General features: G+C 38.2%; 1 non-coding gene across 1 annotated transcript; it reads right to left on the reverse strand.

Annotated features, from left to right (window-relative positions):
• Positions 1-9,117: 9,117 nt before the first annotated feature.
• LOC116659507 lies at positions 9,118-9,281 on the reverse strand. The gene has a single exon (XR_004314869.1). It is a non-coding gene; the product is annotated as a U1 spliceosomal RNA (small nuclear RNA).
• Positions 9,282-11,115: the final 1,834 nt, after the last annotated feature.

Below are 11,115 nucleotides of genomic sequence, written 5' to 3' on the forward strand. Positions count from 1 at the left end.
AAAGTTGCCATGATAAAGTAGAAAACAGAAAAACCATGTACTGACAAGAATCTACTAACACATCAAATAAACAATCTACATCATAATACAGGAGGATAGACAGGACAAATACCCACTGCTGAGTGAGGGTTACAGCGATGGTATCTACCTATCAAGGTCATTGCAAGAATCAAATGAAATAATAAGTATTTTAAAAGCTATGTTTTTACAAGCAGTTAGTAGAATAGACCAATATTCTTATAAACTCACTGGGAAAATATTTCTAATAAGCATTAAGTGTTTTATACTGTACTTGAATGCATGTGTGTGTGGGTGTATGATGTACACGCATCAGTCTTAAGGCATGTGAATTATAATCTATGTTCCAATTGTTTAATATCCTCCAGAATCTCCAATCTCTACATCCTTTAGTTCCCAATAGCATGATCTTCAGCCAAGCTCCTTAATAACACGCCTGATCCAGTGCGTATACATAAGCAAGAAAGGGCTTCATATCTTCCAAGTTAAATAATACTCTTACTTGTTTGTAGATAGAGTTGAAAGATGAAAGTGGTGTTCCTGATCGCTCTCCTCTTGGTCACAGCTCACTGCACACCCGTAAGTAACCTCTTAATGTCTGTTTCTGCCAATCAGCCTTGGTTCATGCATTCCAACCTTTTATACTCAATCCTCAAAAAAAAGTCTATCATTGGAGTCAAAGCCACAATCCTCATTTTAAGTTTCTTCGGAGCTAAAAGTAGCTCTTTCAACCTTTTAAAAGACTGTTAGAAAAGCAAGAGATTTGAGTCAAGCGCAGCATGGAAGCTCTCCTGGCCCCAGAGCAGAGCAGTGGTTCTCAACCTTGGCTGCACTCTGGAATTGCTTGGAAAACTTTAAAAAGTCCTAATGTCTGGGTTTCACCCCCTACCAAAATCTGAATTGGCCTGGGGAGTGATTCAGGCATCACGATTTTTATAAGGTCCCCAGGTGATTATTCCACTGGGCTACCAAGGTTCTGAGACACTGGCTGAGGGAGTGGCTGTCAGAGGGAGCTGTGATTGCCCTAGAGAAGCCGTTGGTAAACTTAAAGACAATAAAAAGGCCTGTGGTTGTAGGTTAAGCAAGACTATGGCTCAGGTTGTTATTGTGAACAAAGAAGAGAGTGAGTAGGATGAGAGAATTACAGGCATACCTTGGAAATACCGCAAGTCTGGTTCCAGATCACCACAATAAAGCAAATATCACAATAAAGCAAGCCACATGAATTTCTTGGCTTCCCAGTGCATATAAATATTATGTTTACACTGTACTGTAATCTATTACATGTGCAATAATAGCATTATGTCTACAAAAAGAATGCATATCTTTATTGAAAAATACTGCTAAAAAATGCTAACCATCATCTGAGCCTTCAGCAAGTCATAGTGGTAACATCAAAGGTCACTCATTACAGATCACCATGACAAATGTAATGATGAAAAAGTTTGAAATATTGTTAGAATTACCAAAATGTGACAGAGAGACAAGAAACGAGCAAATGCTGTTGGAATAATGGACGATAGATTTGCTCATCACAGGGTTGCCATAAACCTTCAATATGTTAAAAAAAAATGCAGTATCTGTAAAGTGCAATAAAACAAGGTATGCTTGTATCTGAGATCATATTTTTGGTATTGAAAAGGATTAGTGACTGATGTTAACACATGCAAGATTCATTTGCTTATTCTGTAAAGAAATTTTTTTAATTTCACATTTTAAAATTTTTAATTTTTTAAAACTTTTTTTGGGAGGTAATTAAGTTTATATTTATTTATTTTTAATGGAGGTGCTGTGGATTGAGCCCAGGACCCTGTGCATACTAAGCATGCACTCTAACACTGAGATATACCCTCCCCTCCATAAATAATTTTTTTTTGAGATGGGCGATAATGCTAAGTGCCAGGATTACATAGATGACAAAACATAGTCCCTGTCTTCCAGAAACTCAGAGTCTAAGTTTGCTAGTTAATTACTATTATTGTAATTCCATCTCCTTCTTCAGTCTCCACACTCTACCTCTCAATTTTCACAGGTACAAGAATTTCATTCTGGAATTCCTTATGATCAGTTCTTAAACTGGAAGGTAATTACTCTTTTTCTTTCTCTTTTTAAACCTAAATTAGGAATGTTTGCTGTCTCCTAGGATGATATGATTTAGGGAGGAACTGATTGACATCTTCAAGAAGTAATACTTTCAGGAACATAAACTATGATTATAGTATTTTCTCCAAGGTAAAAATGAAAAATCTAAGGTGGAAATCATAGGAAACAGCCTCACTGGCATAGCTAGGACCTCTGTGGACCGTTCTTGCCAGTTGGCAGAATCATCTCCAGAGAAACAGACCCTCTCTAGCCCTATGAAAGTGAGCAACAGCAGCCCTCAGTCACCTCTGTTTTGGGTGAACACCACCCTTCTCAGTATACAATTGGTTTAGATCCTCCTCTTTCACAAATAAGGGGATAACGTAAGTCATGGAACTTCTTTTACAAGTTTAGCATAATCTGACTTGAAGAGAAGTCATTTAACTAGAACCCAGAAATCATCAAAATATTTTGTTTCCACAACTTAACATTATGTCTTTACGTTTCAAAGGACCCATCCAAAAATGACCCCAGATAGACCATTGCTGCATCCCATGGTAAACTCATGAAATACAAACATTTTAATATCCAAATTTCCTTGTAAAAATTACATGCATTAATTCCTTTTAGAAGACTTTTTCTCAACTGACAAATGTCTACTTTACTTTTTTTCCAAGAAAGTTCTGAGATAAATTTATACTTATTTTCAGTAATTATCTTTAGCACAGATTTGATCTATAGATTGTGGCCTCTTGATATATGGTTTGCTGCTTTGCATCTTCCTGAAGATGCTTGCAGCATCTTTGAAAGCTCAGGTTTCTGCTCAGAAAGAACTGCCAACGCACACAGCTCTCTGCTCCTCACCTTGGCTCTCAGCTGCCCTTTTCTGCTGTAGTCTGAATAGAAAGGTAGAGATAAATCACCATGTTTTCAGGCGCTCTGGTTGTTTTTTCACTAGAGTTAATATCTGGAAAATTTTTGTACTGATCCACATCTCAGCTAACTCCTAACTACCTTCTCTTCTGTGATTGTCCAGTTTACATTACGACAAGCTTCTTTAGTACTCACAGAACTTAAAGTAATTTTTGCAATTTCTTCTTAGAAGTGTATTTGTTTTTCCAGGACTTAAAAATATATACTGGAACTGAAACAAAATTTCCTAACAATTAAATGTCATGTAACTGTTTTTTTTTTTTCCCCTTTCAGTACCTTCAGATGTTATATAAACACTTGAGTACCTGTGTAAGTTTTCATTCTTGATTTTTTCTATCTATATCAACACTTGAAAGAAGAATGAAGGTTCAGGAAAATAAAAGGAAAGACATCAGAAATATAAAATCACATTTGAGAGTTTCGTCATCATAATATTGGCTAACAGAATTGTTGGGTGTTTTTCCTATGGTCAGACGTTTACTTTATTATTTAAAATACTAAAAAACAAATAAAATTTTAACAATAGTATAACAGTTAAAGAAATTATGATATAGCTATACAGTGGAATATTATTTAGCCTTTCAAAATCTTGTTCTAAAAACCTTAATGACATAGGAACTATTTATAATAACTATTAAATATAAAGGAATAGAAACCTACTTTTTAGGCAAATAATTTTCTAAAAATATTTATATTCATAAACTAATTTTAAAAACTAGAAGAGTATATAGTTTACTAAAATGTTAATAGTGATTATCTCTCACAGGTATGAATATGAGTACAAAATTTTTAATTAATAGGAGAACTAGAACTTGTGAATCTGTTTGAAAAGAATTATAATTTCTTGAAAATGTTGAAGATTGTTATTAACCAATAATTTCAAATTTCCATGACGTTTCCTTTTAAAAATATCTAAGAAGGAACTTCAACTTTAAAAATATACATATATATTTATATCTAAAAATATATGTAAGAGAAAATTATTTAAGAACTCATAATTTCTTAAAATTATTCTATTTCCTTCTATTTTTCAGTTCTAAAATGTCCATTTGATGCCAAAGTCAACATCTTATCTTTTAATTCCTTGACCGTTTTGATCACAGTTATTTTAAAGTCGGTGTCTGGTAGCTCCATTACTTGGATCTCCTGAGGGTCTGCATCTGTGATCTACTTTTCCTTTTCATTGTCCGTTGAGTCTCATTCCCTACCACTTCCTTTGGATCCTTTTTTTTAGCCTAGTTGTTTTTGAGTGAGCAGTGAACATTGCTTGTGAAAACTGCAGAGACAACGTGAGGTTCTGGATGAAGCTGTCTTCCTCTGGAGAGGATTTCCTTTTGTTTCTCTTGGGCACATGGGTGGTGGGCACAACGTTCACAGACCACCTGGATCCATCTGGAGACTGAGATGATTAGAACAAGTCCCCTGGTTCACTCTGACTCCCAGGGTGAGGCCTTTGGGGGTCACTTAGCAATCTCCTCTCTGGCAGCTCCTGAACTTTAACTTTTATCCCCCAGCCCTGTGAGTTTGTCAGAAGTTCTGCTCTGCTTCTTAGCCTTTTTCAGACACAACTTCCAGGCTCGCCAATTGCCTTGAGAGGGTTACAGCCAAATGTCTCCCTGAGATTCTTGCCTCCCCACAATCTTGAGTCCTTAAAGCCTCACTTTCTTAGAACTCTGCTACCCTCACAACTATGCTTAAAATTTTTAAGGGATCCAACTCTTCTGATTGTTCCTCCCAAAAGGATTGGCTGGAACAACGAGGCTGGGAAGGGAGTACTTGATTTTCTTTTTAAAGATCAAATACAAAGATTTGAAATTTCATGGATTAGCTGTCATTTACATACAGAGAACTAGAGGAAGTTGATAATCAGTTAGTAAAACTAAAAAATATATATATGGTAATAGTTGAAAATGCTCCCCTTACCTATATAAACTTAAAAATATTTTTCTTATGCAAGTAATAGCTATATAATATTTATATGTTGACCAGTTATAAATGATTTTTGTCTTGATTTTTTTTTTTTATTGAAGTACGGTTAATTACAATGTGTCAATCTCTGGTGTACAGCACAATGTCCCAGTCATGCATGTCCTGATTTTTGTTTTATCAGAGGAAACAACCAATGAACAGACGGACCACCATCATCCCCACGCCGTCCTTTCCCACCCGTAACAGAAATGGCTCCTCCTTTGACTCCTAACCCATCAGGCCCTTTCACCCCCAACAGGCGGGGAGATTCATGATTCATGAAGTTCTGCAGGAACTTCACAGCCAAACACAGCTTCTTCCCCCAGGCACTGTTTAACACCACAGCTGATGATCAAAGACACAATTCCTCTGCTTCTTTTACCATGGTGTACCCTTTTCAGTATCCTGGATAAAACGGCAATGCTTCATTAAAAATGTTTATATCATTATCTTATTCCCAAGTGGAATGTCATTTTTCATCATTATCACCATTTTAAGAGATACCAGGAAAATGCAAAGGGATCTAGGAAACTGAATCTCTTTTTCTCTGGTAGGTCATATGCCTGGCTAAGAATCTGGGGTTTTACGACAAAGGAAGAAAGGAATAAGAATATCGGGGAGGGGTATGCAGCCTGCAGTCTCTGCCAGACTTGGCGAGGTGGTCATCACTTAAGTGATTAGACCCAGCTCAGCATTCTCACACACAGATATTTCTAATCTTGATTCTACCATTAAATATATTTGAGTTCAATTGACAAATATATGGTCTTAACATCCTCTGTTCATACCCCTACTTAATAATCTTAAGTATCACTTTGGTTCCAGGCACTGGGGAAACAGAAGAGAACAAGACAGCTTGGATTTCAGTCCTCATGAGATTCTCACTCCTTTGAAACAGTGTTTGCTATTCCTGGGAGGGGGCTGTTAAAAATAATAAAATATATCTGACAGTATAGCAGATGCCTTTGGGGCTGTGAATTACAGTTTCATGATCAAAACACTGAGAACAAATAGAGGACTTGGTAATGCAAATATTTACATGGCTAATAAAGGGTATGTTACATGCATCTTGACAGCTGATTTTCCTGGGTCCTGGATAGAAATGACTACCCAGAACTTTCCAGCCCTGGCTCTACTTTAAAATCATCTGTGGACCTTAAATACACCAAAGTCCCACCTCAGACCAACTGAACTGACATTTTTGATGGTGGGAGGAACAAGAGCATCAGCATTTTTAAAATGCCTGGGATGGTTCTAATATGTAGCCAGGTTTAAGAACTGTGACTCTGCATAGATTCTCAGAAGTACCATCGCCCCTCGGTATCGTGGGGATTGGTTCCAGGACCCCTGCAGATACCAAAATCTGAGGATGCTCAAGTCCTTTATATAAAATGGCCTAGTATTTGCATATAACCTACACACATCCTCCCTGTATACTTTAAATCATCTCTAGATTACTTATAATACCTAATACAATATAAATGCTAGGTAAATAGTTGTTATACCTTATTGTTTAGGAAATAAAACAGAAAAGTCTGTACAGGAATTATATCACAATAAAGGTGTTTTTTAAAAAGTCTATACATATTCAGTACAGAGGCAACCATCATTGGCCTAATACATGTCAGCAACAAAATAACATTTTCTTTCTTTCAAATCTTACAGATGCTTTTGTTTAGTGAACTGAAAGAGAGACACAAAGAATAAAACACAGAATATTTAAAATACAAGTACACACAAAATATAATTATAAACAGAGAAAATATAAACTCATTCCCTCTCTCTCACACACACACACACAGTGCTAACACTCACCAGAACCCTGGTTCTTCTGTCTTGATAACCTTAGCATGACGATGTGACAACGGCTGTCTGGCGCCTATAGTGCCGAGCTGGTGAGGCAGCCGATGTGTGACAGGTAGGTAAGCCATGAGATGTGAGGCTCCTTTAAACCTTCTGACAGTACACCAGCAGGATCATCTAAGTGAGAGGAACCGGGTTCTGATTCAGACATTGACACATTGACGCTTTGGAGGAGGCTCAATAGCGCTATCAGGACCCACTCTTGGAAGCCATTGCCTTTATCTGTCCTTAAAGGTTCATGCATCGATCAAACATTGACTTGATGAAGGGTTATTCTTGAGAGTTAACCCTGCAGCACTCGCACCTGTTGAAAAACCTGCTACGTGTTTTTTCAAGCACCCAGATGAACAAACCCATTTCTTGCAAGTCTTCAACTTTTAACCAGTACTTTTAGTGTAGGTTAGGCTTAGATGCTCTATCCAATACTCCTCTTTTAACACACCCACCCACGTGTGCTACCAGTCATCCTAGTTGACTACTGCCTGCCACTGCTTACCTTCATATTTCCAACACTCCACACATACGGTAACTTTCTTCAAGGCAAGCTCTAGACCATCACTTACAAAAAGAAAGACTTCTTCAAACTGTAAAATCCAGAGAATATTTTGGATCCCAGAATATTTGCAAAAATCATAGATACATGTACGATGGGAACAAGGCTAGCAGACACTGTGCTCATTTACATATTTCAAGCCCCTTTTAGTGACGTCATTCCATAGCTCATGCCACATTTTTCTGCAGGTTTTACTGATGTAGTATGCTGAATAATGGCCCACGAAAAATGTCCACATCCCAATCTCTGGAACCTGTGTGTTACTTGGTGGGAAAAAAACTTGGTAGGTGTGATTTAAGAGTTGAGATGGAGAGACAAAGGTTCCCTTTTCTCCATATCCTTGCCAACATTTGTTATTTGTGTTTTTGATGATGGCCATTCTGACAGGTGCGAGATATCATGATTTTGATATGCATTTCCCTGATATTAGTGATGTTGATGTTCCTGCTGGCCATCTGCATTTCCTCTTTTGGAAAAATGTTCAGTTCTTCTCATGGGTGCGTTGGTTGGTTGCTTTTTAATTGAAATACAGTTGATATTGTGAAGGAAAAGCTGGGCTGGTCTAACAAGATAACTAACAAGTCTAAGTATTGGAATACTGATCTGAGTTGTGCTGGACTAACTTGTAAATCTAAATTAATTAGTGTTGGTTTGCTGTTTATGTGTTTTTGCTAGCCAGCTGGATTTTCAAAGATACATATCTGGCTTTGGAATGTTGGTTTCCTGCCTCCCCACCTCCACTTTTGTAATGATAATGCTGCTAAAGCTGTTCTATGCCTATTGGCCAAATACCCCAAGCTTGTACTTTACCCTATAAAACCTCACGCGCATGTCTTGGAGGTGCTCAGAGCTTCGGAGCAGAAGCCCCTCTGAGCCCACTGGCGTAATACATCTGAGTACTCCAACCCTCCGAGTGGTGCTTGTTTCTTGACTGGCCTGTCATTTCCGTAACAATATCAACTACATGTGGAATCTAAAACATACAACGGAGGTAGTGAATATAACAAAAGAGACTCAGATGTAGAAAAGAAACTAGTGGTTACCAGTAGGGAGTGGGAAGCAGATTAAAAGGTATAAACTAACAGGTATAATACAAGCTACAAAATTGCCAAGGGGGAGGGGAGTGGGAAGGGACAGGGGGATTTCAAAATGTAGAATAGATAAACAAGATTATACGGTATAGCACAGGGAAATGTATACAAGATCTTGTGGAAGCTCACAGCCCGGGTGTAGGGGCAGCGACAATGAATATATGTATGGTTATGTATAACTGCATAATTATGCTCTACAGTGGAATTTAACACATTATAAAATAAATATAACAATAAAAAAAATTTTTTTAAAGTTTATAAGCTACAAGGATATATTGCACAACCCAGGGAACACAGCCAATATTTTGTAACTATAAACAGCATATACAATCTTTAAAATTATAAATCACTATATTATACATACACGCCTGCAGCAGACTACTGTATACCAACTATACTGAAGTTTTAAAAACATTGTAAAGCAAACGCACAAGTACTACGAAATAACAATTACCCGTTGAGGTTTCGTATAATCACGTAAGCCCTCTAAAAAAAAAAAAAAAAAAGCTCGCGATCACAAAACCTATATCGAGTAAGCTATCTCACAAGCCAGAACAAAACTACTGACAAAGCACATTAAATTTTTCTTATATTAAACAACATAAAAATCAGGGGAGAGCGCGAACGCAGTCCCCCACTACCACAAATTATGCAGTCGAGTTTCCCACATTTGGGGAAATCGCAGGGGTCAGCACACCCGCAGTGCAATGGGTGAGCCTCGCCCTGGGAAAACCACCTTCGTGATCATGGTATCTCCCCTGCCAGGTAAGTATGAGTTGATGTTATTCCCCGGCACCTAACCATCGAATTCAAGTCACTCTTAACATAGGATCACTTTTCTTATGTAGCCTCTAGACACCCTTATTTCTGGAATAAAGAGTTTCCAAGCGATATTTTCATGTAGCAATATTTTTATATCTGAAGGTTGCCAAAATCTTAGGAAATGTATGTGTAGCGCGGGCATGACCAGCAGTCACTGCACTCATCTACATATTCCCCACCCCTTTTGTTACCTCATTTAATTCCTCCTTTTCCTATATTGTTAGCCGTGCAGTTCCAGTAAGACTTAGGTTAAGACGCTCAACAGATTTAAAGACAAACAACATAAATTAGCGCCTTCCTTCAAGGGTTTGGAGCGAATGACGTTGCTGTGCTATCTGGCGCAGTTCAGCAAGTCGCTCTTCACGTAACTTAAAAGAGCAAGTCTGAAAAGACGAAGTCTGACAGAACTACGCTTGAAAATCCAGTGCTTGTAGTGATAAAAATAGGCTGTCAGTTTAAAGCTTCGCGCACAACTACAAAACATGCTCTATTTCAAATATGTGGCAAATGATCTCTCTTAACCTGAAAGGTTGGTTGCATAAACAATAATTCTAACTTTGAACCGAGCAAACGGGGGCAAAGCTCACGCAGCGCCCCCTCCTCCACACAGACATTTGGAGAAGTCGCTGAAGTTGATGGTCCTCCAACGCTGGAAACCAGCTTCCTGATCAGTCTTTCCCCTCGCAAGCAAGAATAAGTTGTATTTTGATAAACCCTCCGGTGCTCAACACTACAAGCACAGGGACACGCATTTCCTTTTTCACGGGGCCGTTGAAATCTGGAACAAGACTGCTGGAGAATCCATCCTGCAGAAACTCCTGAGCCCTCCTAGACCCATATTAGACTCCGAAAAGAGCACATCGTGTCTCAGGCAATGGTTAATAATTCACATTGCCACGTCCACATCATAAGTATTATCGGTCTTCCCCATCCTCTCCTCCTCTTTTCACTGTGAATTAGAATTGGAGTTTCCAAGTTTACCTGTTCTCCGAGACCACACTAGAACCAGGACTCTTCTGGTATTCTCTCCTTGGCCAAAATAAATTAGCCAGATTTGTATTTTTTTAAAACAGGAAGAAATAATGCTGTTTTTAAAATCTTATTAAAGATTAACAAGCCATAACTGAGAACGCAAGGTGTCTGAGGTGGGGAGAGACAAATATTGAGGCGAGATGGGAGGGGACTCTGTGATGTGGCTGCCACTATTCCCGAAATCTGACCTTTGACAGTCTACCGGTTTGATTTTTTACAGACTATCTCCTCCAAAGAAAGAAATATAATGTAAAAATACGTATTACACGTAAATACATCTACAGAACATGTACATATATGTAGATGTAATCTATAAGCAAAATATTTACATTTTGTTTTGTGAAATAAAGGTTAAGATACCTGGAAATCTGGTTGGGAAGCACGCATGTAAGGGAAAAACATGATGTCTATACTCTGTGCTGTTACCACCAACAACTCTTACATCCAAAGTGCCATTTTCAGATTTGTGACCAGTGGTGCTTTCTTCAACAAGTAACAGAGCTGTTAAAGAGCCCTCAGTCTTACAAGGTGAGTTTCAATATTTCACAAGACTGTCACTGTTATTGGCCTAGTCATCAAAATTTTTGTCTAAGACAGTCTGCCTCAGGGCAAGGAGGTGACTGTCTTCCACTCTCTTGCAGCTCAAGCAGGTTAAGAATAGCATTAGTACTACAGTCCTCACACAAGCCCGGCAGACCTGAATGTCCTTTGAGGATAGCCACATCTGACTAGGAAAATGTAAGGAAACATATG

Source organism: Camelus ferus, chromosome 2 (genome assembly GCF_009834535.1).
Source record: "Camelus ferus isolate YT-003-E chromosome 2, BCGSAC_Cfer_1.0, whole genome shotgun sequence".
NCBI lineage: Eukaryota > Metazoa > Chordata > Mammalia > Artiodactyla > Camelidae > Camelus > Camelus ferus.